At 39.5% G+C, this 10,842-nt stretch overlaps 1 non-coding gene across 1 annotated transcript; it reads left to right on the top strand.

Annotated features, from left to right (window-relative positions):
* Positions 1–5,584: 5,584 nt before the first annotated feature.
* On the top strand, positions 5,585–5,691 carry LOC116890327. Its single transcript, XR_004386550.1, has one exon. It is a non-coding gene; the product is annotated as a U6 spliceosomal RNA (small nuclear RNA).
* The last annotated feature ends 5,151 nt before the right edge of the window (positions 5,692–10,842 follow it).

Genomic DNA, 10,842 nt, shown 5'->3' with positions numbered 1-10,842 from the left:
GCCATTAAGTCTTTATCAGTTTTTTTTGATTTGTAGGAGAGTTTAAATATTTGAAATCCTAATTATACATTTTTTGTTTTGCATTTTTATGCTATTAATGTTGTCTCAATCAATAGAGACTGTTATTGTATGGCAGCCAATTTAATTTGTCACATCTGACCTCATCCTTTCTATTCAAGGTCAGAAAACTAGAAAAGTGTTATGATAAAGTCTTATAAAACTTCAAAGTTTAATTTTGCTTAATTCCTTTGTGGGATAGGGTTTCATATAATCCAGCATGGCCTCAGACTCACTATGTAACTAAAGCTAACTTGAACTCATGCCCCTACTTCCCAGGGTTAAGTGCTGGAATTACAGATATGTGCTATTGTGCTGGATTAACTCAGTTTTTTAATCCATTTGAGATTAAATTTTATGTACGGTATGAGGTAGATAAAAAATTTCCATACTCTTCTTAGATATAATCAGCTTTTAGAGCATTCAATTTATTAATTGCATTTCTGTCACTCCTATTTATAGTTACTGTTTCATAAATAATAATTATTTTCCCTTACGAGCACATGATTCTTTTGTGTTTGACAAATGTTGCATCGAAGTGCTGAATCTTTTGTGACCATTACTGTACTTTCATAAATGTTGCCTGATAAGGAAAGTTCTTACTCTTTTTAATACAACATTTTTATGAATTCCCTGGGAATTGCAATGTGTATTTTGATCATATTCACCCTCCATTTCTATGCCTTCCAAGACCTGCTCCTATCTCCTTAATACCAACCAAACATTCTACTTCTTTTTATTTGGGGGGTAAGTCCAGGTTTTGCTTCAACAAACTTTTGGGTGTGGGGCCATCAGCTAGAGCATTCTTTCTTTTTTATTATATTTATTCCTTTTTTACACTATAGATTTTATCCCCCTCCCAGTCCACCCCTTGACTGTTTCCCAACCCATATCTTAGAGCATTGTTGGATACAGAAAATTGACTGTCCTTTTACTAGAAACTATGAGCTCTCCATAGCTCCTCAGTTAAAAGTAAGGGCTCCCAAAACCTTCTCGTTCCATGCCTGGCTCAATCCTGTGCATATGTGCAGCTCTTGAATGCAAAGATCCTATTGAATCCAGAATACATTGTCACCATATTGTACTTTTGCAATTTTTTTGTCTGGGAAGACAAGTTATAATTCTTCGTAAAAATATTCCAACTATTCTCTCTGATCACTTTCTAAAATGTTAGCGTCAACAAGACATAGATAGGGCTTAAATCGTGTTCCACTCTGAATGTTAACTAAAGTTCTATAATGTCAAAGTGTGGGTGATAGTGAGACACAGTACTGAAAATACTCAGAGAGTGAAATTTTACATTTTTTTCATTAGTCAAAGGAAGATAACCAATAGAGTGAATACATTAAAGATCATCCCCCTCCCCCATTGGCTTAGATATACATAGGCTGGATAATCTAACAGGACCTGCCTATGCACTGGAGAAGAGGAGAACCCAAGTGACTGGTCAGTCCATGAGACTGAATGCCTGTCGCAGTAGTCCTTATCCGGTGCTAAGTGCCCTGAGGATTCCTGCATAGCCACTGCTTTTCAGTACCTGTTGGAAAGCCAGAGCAGCTGAGTTGCAATGACAGACAAAGATGGCAGCAGAAGCGACAGGATCCATGCACTGGCCAATAAGAGGGAAGGCAGAAGAGCAGATGGTAGTTATTGTAATGAGCTCTACAATATGGGCTGTGTCCAGAGTTTGATGCCTACTCTGGAAGGGATCCTCCATCATTCAATCAATCCTTCCAGGATTGTCCTTACAGACATGCCCAGAGGAGCACCTATTAGCTGAGTTCAGACCAAGTCACACTGGCAATGGATGTTAGTCATTAGTGTGTTCTTTAACACACTAGACAGAGAAGCAATGAGTGGGCATGGGAAAGATGTCAGTCAACACCTTTATGAGGTCAGTCATGACTCTGCCTCCAAAGATGCTGAATCCTAGCAGAGTTTCAGAGTGACTCTTTACCAAAGATGTTTCATTCAGAATGCACAAGGGGGACAGAATCATCTTGCAGTCTCTGTGTGGCTCTCCTCAGTCAATTCAGCCTTGTAACCCTGAGCTCTCACAGCCAAGCTTTATCATGGAGCTACAGTGAAATAAATGTATGTGCTTTATCTTCAAATCTTGCTTATTCTCTGGGTGCTCACAAATACATGTGCTATCTTTGTAAAAGTTTTTTTTTTTTCAGAAAGGTTCAAAACATCGCATATTAGCATATAAGTTATCCTTACAATTTAATAAACCTTGGTGAAAATACATCGTTAAAGCTTAATTCTTAGGAGAAAGAATTAAACTCTTTGAAATATTTATTTAAAAACATGGAGCACTACAGAACAATCATGATAAAAACTACATGGTATTGGTACAGAGACAGGCAGGTAGATCAATGAAATTGAAGACCCAGAAATGAACCCACACACCTATGGTCACTTGATCTTTGACAAAGGAGCTAAAACCATCCAGTGAAAAAAGACAACATTTTCAGCAAATGGTGCTGGTTCAAATGGAAGTCAGCATGTAGAAGAATGCAAATTAATCCGTTCTGTTCTTATTACTCTGTACAAAGCTCAAGTCTAAGTGGATCAAGGACCTCCACATAAAACCAGATACACTGAAACTAACAGAAAAGAAAGTGAGTAAGAGCCTCGAACACATAGACACAGGGGAAATTTTCTTAAACAGAATACCAATGCTCTAAGATCAAGAATCAACAAATGGGACCTCATGAAATTGCAAAACTTCTGTAAGGCAAAGGACACTGTCAATAGGAAAAATGGCCACCAACAGATTGGGAAAAGATCTTTACCAATCCTATCCAATAGAGGGCTAATATCTAACAAATACAAAGAACTCAAGAAGTTAGACTCCAGAGAACTAAATAATCCTTTTAAAAATAGGGTTCACAACTGATTGGGAAAAGATCTTTACCAATCCTACAACAGATAGAGGGCTTATATCCAAAATATACAAAGAACTCAAGAAGTTAGACCGCAGGGAGACAAATAACCCTATTAAAAAATGGGGTTCAGAGCTAAACAAAGAATTCACAGCTGAGGAATGCCGAATGGCCAAGAAACACCTAAAGAAATGTTCAACATCGTTAGTCATAAGGGAAATGCAAATCAAAACAACCCTGAGATTTCACCTCACACCAGTGAGAATGGCTAAGATCAAAAACTCAGGTGACAGCAAATGCTGGCGAGGATGTGGAGAAAGGGGAACACTCCTCCATTGTTGGTGGGGTTGCAGACTGCTACAACCATTCTGGAAATCAGTCTGGAGGTTCCTCAGAAAATTGGACATTGAACTGCCTGAGGATCCAGCTATACCTCTCCTGGGCATATACCCAAAAGATGCCCCAACATATAAAAAAAAGACACGTGCTCCACTATGTTCATCGTAGCCTTATTTATAATAGCCAGAAGCTGGAAAGAACCCAGATGCCCTTCAACAGAGGAATGGATACAGAAAATGTGGTACATCTACACAATGGAATATTACTCAGCTATCAAAAACAATGACTTTATGAAATTAAATGAGGCAAATGGTTGGAACTGGAAAATATCATCCTGAGTGAGCTAACCCAATCACAGAAAGACATACATGGTATGTACTCATTGATAAGTGGCTATTAGCCCAAATGCTTGAATTACCCTAGATGCCTAGAACAAATGAAACTCAAGACGGATGATCAAAATGTGAATGCATATCGCTCCTGAGAGACACAGCCAGAATACAGCAAATACAGAGGCGTATGCCAGCAGGAAACCACTGAACTGAGAACAGGACCCCCGTTGAAGGAATCAGAGAAAGAACTGGAAGAGCTTGAAGGAGCTCGTGACCCCATATGTACAGCAATGCCAACCAAACAGAGCTTCCAGGGACTAAGCCACTACCCAAAGACTATACATGGACTGACCCTGGACTCTGACCTCGTAGGTTGCAATGAATATCCTAGTAAGAGCACCAGTGGAAGGGGAAGCCCTGGGTCCTGCTAAGACTGAACCCCTAGTGAACTAGACTGTTGGGGAGAGGGCAGCAAGGGGGGAGGGTTGGGAGGGGAACACCCATAAGGAAGGGGAGGGGGAGGGGGATGTTTGCCCGGAAACCGGGAAAGGGAATAACACTCGAAATGTATATAAGAAATACTCAAGTTAATAATAATAATAATAATAATAATAATAATAATAATAATAGTAATAATAAAAATATGGGGTTCAGAGCTAAACAAAGAATTCACAGCTGAGGAATGCCAAATGGCTGAGAAACACCTAAAGAAATGTTCAACATCCTTAGTCATAAGGGGAATGCAAATCAAAACAACCTGAGATTCCACCTCACACCAGTCAGAATGGCTAAGATCAGGAAGTCAGGTGACAGCAGTTGCTGGTGAGGATGTGGAGAAAGAAAAACACTCCTCCATTGTTAGTGGGATTGCAAACTGGTACAACCTCTTTGGAAATCTCTCTGGAGGTTCCTCGGAAAATTGGACATAGTGCTACCTGAGGACCCAGCTACACCACACCTGGGCATATACCCAAAGCATGCTGCTCCAATATATAACAAGGACACATGCTCCACTATGTTCATAGCAGTCTTATTTAAAATAAACAGAACCTGGAAAGAACCCAGATGTCTTTCAACAGAGGAATAGATACAGAAAATATGATACATTTACACAATGGAGTACTACTCAGCTGTTAAAAACAATGACTTCATGAAATTCATAGGCAAATGGATAAAACAAGAAAATATCATCCTTAATGAGGTAATCTAGTCACAAAAGAACACACATGGTATGTTTTCACTGATAAGCTGATATTAGCCCAAAAGCTAGGAATACTCAAAATACAATTCCCAGCCCATATGAAGCTCAAAAGGAAGGAAGAGTAAAATGTGGTGGATGCTTCAGTCTTTTTCAGAAGGGGGAACAAAATATTCATGGGAGGAAATTCAGGGACAGAGAGTGGAGCAGATACTGAAGGAAAGGCCATCCAGAGACTGTCCCACCTGGGGATCCATCCCATATACAGCCACCAACCCAGTCACTATTGCTGATGCCAAAAAGTGCTTGCTGCCAGAAGCTTGATATGGATGTCTCCTGAGAGGCTCTGCCAGAGCCTTACTGATACAGATGAGTATGATTGCAGATAACCATCAGACTAAGCATGGGGACCCCAATGGAGGAATTAAGGGAAGGACTGAAGGAGCTGAAGGGTTTGCTGAAGGAAGAACAACAATATCAACCAACCAGAGCCCCCCCCCCCGAGCTCCCAGGGACTAAACCACCAACCAAAGAGTATACATGGGGGGACAGATGAATGCAGCTGCATATGTAGCAGAGGATGGCATTGCCAGACATCAGTGGGAGCAAAAGCCCTTGGTCCTGTGAAGGCTCATTTCCCCAGTGTAGGGAAATGCCAGGGTGTTGAGGTTGGGTGGGTGGGAGAGGAAGGCATCCTCAGAGAAGCAGGGACAGGAGGCATGGAAGAGAGAGGAAGAGAGAAAGGGGATAACATTTGAAATGTAAATTCAGTGCTCCCTTCAGCAGCACATATACTAAAATTGGAACGATACAGAGAAGATTAGCATGGCCCCTGCGCAAGGATGGCATGCAAATTCCTGACGCGTTCCATATTTTTATGACCAAAATGCGAATGTTTCACTCCTTTTAAAGGGGAACAAGAATACCCTTGGGAGGCAATAGGGAGGCAAAGTTTAGAACAGAGGCTGAAGGAACACCCATTCAGAGCCTGCCCTACATGTGGCCCATACATATACAGCCACCAAACTAGATAAGAAGGATGAAGCAAAGAAGTGCAGGCTGACAGGAACTGGATGTAGATCTCTCCTGAGAGACACAGCCAGAATATGGCAAATATATAGACGAATGCCAGCAGCAAACCACTGGACTGAGAACGGGACCCCAGTTGAAGGAATCAGAGAAAGGACCGAAAGAGCTTGAAGGGGCTTAAGACCTCATGTTTGAACAAAAATGCCACCCAGCCAGAGCTTCCAGGGACTAAGTCACTACCCAACGACTATACATGGACTGGCCCTGGGCTCCAACTGCATACGTAGCAATGAATAGCCTAGTAAGGGCACCAGTGGAAGGGGAAGACCTTGGTCCTGCCAAGGCTGGACCCCCAGTGAACGTGATTCTTGGAGGGAGGGCGGTAATTGGGGGAGGATGGGGAGGGGAACACCCACATGGAAGGGGAGGGGGAGGGTTTAGGGGGATGTTGGCCTGGAAACCAGGAAAGGGAATAACATTTGAAATGTAAATAATAAAGATGGGAAAAATGGGGTACAGAGCTAAACAAAACATTCTCAGCTGAGGATTATCTAATGGCTAAAAAGCACCTAAAGAAATGTTCAACATCCTTAGTCATCAGGGAAATGCAAATCAAAACAATCCCGAGATTCCACCTCACACCAGTCAGAATGACTAAGATAAAATCTCAAGTGACAGCAGATGCTGGCGAGGATGTGGAGAAATAGGAACACTCCTCCATTTTTGGTGGGATTGCAAACTGGTACAAATACTCTGGAAACCAGACTGGTAGTGCCTCAGAAAATTGGACATTCCACTACCTGAGAAACCAGCTGTACCTCTCTTGGGCATATACCGAAAGGATGCTCCAACATACAACAAAGACTCATAACAGCCTTGTTTATAATATCCAGAAGCTGGAAAGAACCCAGATGCCCTTCAACAGAGGAATGGATTAAAAAAATGTGGTACATCTACACAATGGAGTACTACTCAGCTATCAAAAACAATGACTTCATGAAATTCATAGGCAAATGGAAAGAACTAGAAAATATCATCCTGAGTGAGTTTACTCAATCACAGAAAATCACACTTGGTATGCCCTCATTGATAAGTGGATATTAGCCAAAAAGCTTGAATTACCCAAGATGCAATCCACAGACCACAGGAAGCTCAAGAAGAAGGATGACCAAAATGTGGATGCCCCCACTCCTTGTTAAAAGGGGAAAAATATCCATAGGAGGGGATGTGGAAGCAAAGTTTAGAGTAGGAACTCAAGGAATGGCCATTCAGAGCCTGACCCACACGTGGCCAATATATATACAGCCACCAAAATTTGATAAGATTGATGAAGCTAAAAAATGCATGCTGAAAGGGACCGGATATAGATCTTTTCTGAGAGACACATCCAGAGCACGTCCAATACAGAGGTCAATGTTAGCAATAAACCACTGAACTGAGAATAGGACCCCCTTGGGGAAATTAGAGGAAGTATTGAAAGAGTTGAAGGAGCTTGCAACCCCATAAGAACAACAATGCCAACCAACCAGAGCTTCCAGGGACTAAACTACTACCCAAAGACTATACATGGACTGACCCAGGGCTCCAACTGCGTATGTAGCAGAGAATAGCCTTGTGCAGGCACCAGTGGAAGCGGAAGCCCTTGGTCCTGCCAAGGTTGGACCTCCAGTGCAGGGGAATATGGGGGTGTGGGCAATAACGGGGATGTATAGGGGGAATACCTGCATGGAGGATGGAGAGGGGAGGGAATGGGGACTTATGGACAGGAAATCGGGAAGGGGAATAATGTTTGGAATGTAAGTAAAGAGATATATCTAATAAAAAATTTAAAAAGAGAAATGTAAATTCATTAACTATCCAGTAAAAAAAATAAAGGAAAAATATGAAGCACTGACTGGCATTATTCTGGATTGATAGAAGTGTTTAAGTCAAATTTAAAACATGGAGGGTGTCTTTCACTTGTATTTATTAATACTCTTAAGAAAGTTTCATGATTTTTCTCCTTAAAGGTGTTTTATATATTTTACTAAATTTATTCCTAGGGAAATTACTTGTTCTTCACATATTAATAAATGATATTTTTAAATTTTTTTAACTGGTATTGTTGCATAGAGTTGCAATTGGATTCAGAGTGGATTTTGTGTCTGGCAAACTTGCTGAATTCTCTTACAATTGTAATAAATTTTCAACATATTATTTTATGCTTTCTATAGAGGTAATTCTGCAGGAATAATGATAGATTTATTTCTTCCATTTTGATCCTTATAATTTATAAATCATTCTTGCTGTACTGAATTGGCCAGAGTTTCCAGGAAAGCATTAAATGTAAGAGTAGTTAGAATTATCCTTGTCTTATCCCTGATTTAAAGGAAATGACTTTAACTCATCATTGTTTATCATATTCTGTGGATTCTTTTATATATTGCATATCAGTTTATCAAAAGCCTTTGTAATAATAGGACTTTTTAAATGAATGTGTTGAATTATATTAAAATGGTTTTCTACCAGTACTGATATGTTTTTATAATTTATTTTTCTCCTGTCCAACTCAAATTGATTTTCTAATGATAGTCCGAGTTTTATTCTTGGGAATTAGCCCATTTTGATCATGATATATTTTAAAAGATTATGGATTCCATTGTTAATATTTTATTTAAAATTTTCCACTTTTGTTCAAGAGTTACACTGATTCACAATTTTCCTTTGCTATACAGCCTTAGGATTGTTTTGGTATCAGGTTATAATTATTAAATTCACTGGAAGTATTCCTTTCTGATACATTGGAATACCATATATGTGATTAAAGCTTTTTTTCATGAACACTTGGTAGACCATTGCAGAAAATTTTTGACAGGTTTTCAAAAATTTTATTGGTTCTATCGCTTTTTTCTTATAAATAAGATGAATAATCTCCTCAGGATTTCTACAGTTGCAGCAAAGATTTTGAATTTACTTTTACAAAAATGTTCATATGTTTGAAGTACTTTTTTGATATTGACATCCTCTCCAGTCAATTCCTATTCAGTTATACTTTTCTCCTCCTTTTTTTTTTTCCCGGAGCTGGGGACCGAACCCAGGGCCTTGTGCTTCCTAGGCAAGAGTTCTACCACTGAGCTAAATCCCCAACCCCTTCTCCTCCTTTTTTATGATCAATTTATTGCTTCTTTGTTTCATCACTTATACTCATTCCCCATGTCTTCGGTGACAACATACAGCAAACCTAGAAGCTTAAAATGACACAGACGTGCTTACTTTAAGTTATGGAAGCCAGTAGCCTGCAACAACACTCAGGGGCACAAAAGTCAGAGTGGTAGTAAGGTCACACTGTTTTTATATATATATATATATATATATATATATATATATATATATATATATATATATTTCTGCCATGCATATTAATTAATATATTCTGCATTATATTTTCATATAATATTAGTATAATGTACCTGGAATGGGGTCTTGTGGTCATGCTCATCAAGTTGACCCATGAGGCACAGTTCGTAAACTGGAAGCCCAAGAATGCTCAAACTGTGGTTGCAATCACTCCCAGAATTACATTTGAGAAAATGTCTCTGAACGTTTCATGCCCCAGGTAAATTGGTTAAATTGAACATCGCACTTGGCTCCTGGCTGCAACATGTGAGTCTCTGCGGCTCCTTGACCCTGCATTGTGATGATCTTTTCACGTACTTACCTACTTATAGAACCAGAACCCCTTGTAAGTACAGCCAGATAATCCAGCTTGATCTTTCAGTGTCATAATTTTCAGGTTACTCACAACTGCAGGGTTCTTTTTAACCACATTAGAGAAGTCCACACAACCCAGGGTTCAGGGTGTGGATAGAGATGCAGGATGGAGTATTGTCTAATCTACCACATTTTAAGAGCCACTTTGTGGTCGGTACAGTGGTGTTCGCCTTTAATGCCAGCACTTGGGAGGCAGAGGCAGGTGGGGTATTGTGATTTCAAGGGCAGCCTGGTCTATAAATCAAGTCTGGGACAGGCAGGTCTCTGTTATAGAGAGAAACTTTGTCTGAAAATGTACCACTTTGAAGTAGATTGGCATTTTCTATATTTATTTTTATTTTGTATCATTTGGGGGTGATAATTCATTTTTGCTTTATTTGGATGTGGATTTTCTTGTATTTGGTGGGTGTTTTTTCATTTATACTCTTATAACTCAAAAGTATACATTTTCCTTTACACAATGCTTTTGTTGCTCCTCATAAATTTCAATATATGCAATTTTTATTATCATCTAATTCAAACTGTTTAAAATTCTTTGTATTTCTTTCTTCTTTGATCTATAAAGGATTTTAAAGTGTGTTGCCAAATATGTTGTCTTTTAATATAGAGCCTAAGCTAACGTAACCATATGATCTATAAGGTATTGATGTTCTAAGACTGGCTGAGATGTGATTTAGAGTTCAATGTCTGACAGCATTTGAATGACTAAATATATTGTTAAGGGGTTCAGTGCTCTGTACCTACAATCTCTAGATCTATAATTTCACTATTTCTCCCTGAGCTGACTGAAATTTTATTCCGTTAAGAAGCTTTTCCTGAGTGTAGGGCTGAGTCTTCTATGCTCCCTTTGTGCCCCATGTATGAGTTTTTAAAATAGTGTAGTGTGGTCTCTTCGGTTTCTCTCTTCTCTGTCTTTAAAAGCCTCAAGAAGAGAGTGTATTTTACCTGTCTCTGTCTTTTTTCTTCTCAGCACTTTATCTACTATAGAAGCACTAAGTAAATAATTGCTGAACTGAAGAACTGCGTGGAGCTGTCTTTAAAAAGCTTCTCTGCCAACCATCTTCTTCCGGGTAAACAACACTGACTGCACTCCAGAATGAATGCCAGCCTCATGCTTTAATTAGTAGAAGGAAGGGTAAAGTTTTAGCTCGATTTAGAAAATGCTGGGGGATGGGGTATGCAGAGAGATGACACAGTAGTAAGAATGGTTCTAGCACTGCCAGAGGGCCTGGGTTGGGTTCCCAGTTAT

The sequence above is a fragment of the Rattus rattus genome, chromosome 1 (assembly GCF_011064425.1).
Source record: "Rattus rattus isolate New Zealand chromosome 1, Rrattus_CSIRO_v1, whole genome shotgun sequence".
Classification (NCBI taxonomy): Eukaryota; Metazoa; Chordata; class Mammalia; order Rodentia; family Muridae; genus Rattus; species Rattus rattus.
Note: the sequence above shows the minus strand (reverse complement) of the source record. Positions and strands in the feature narration are given on the sequence as shown.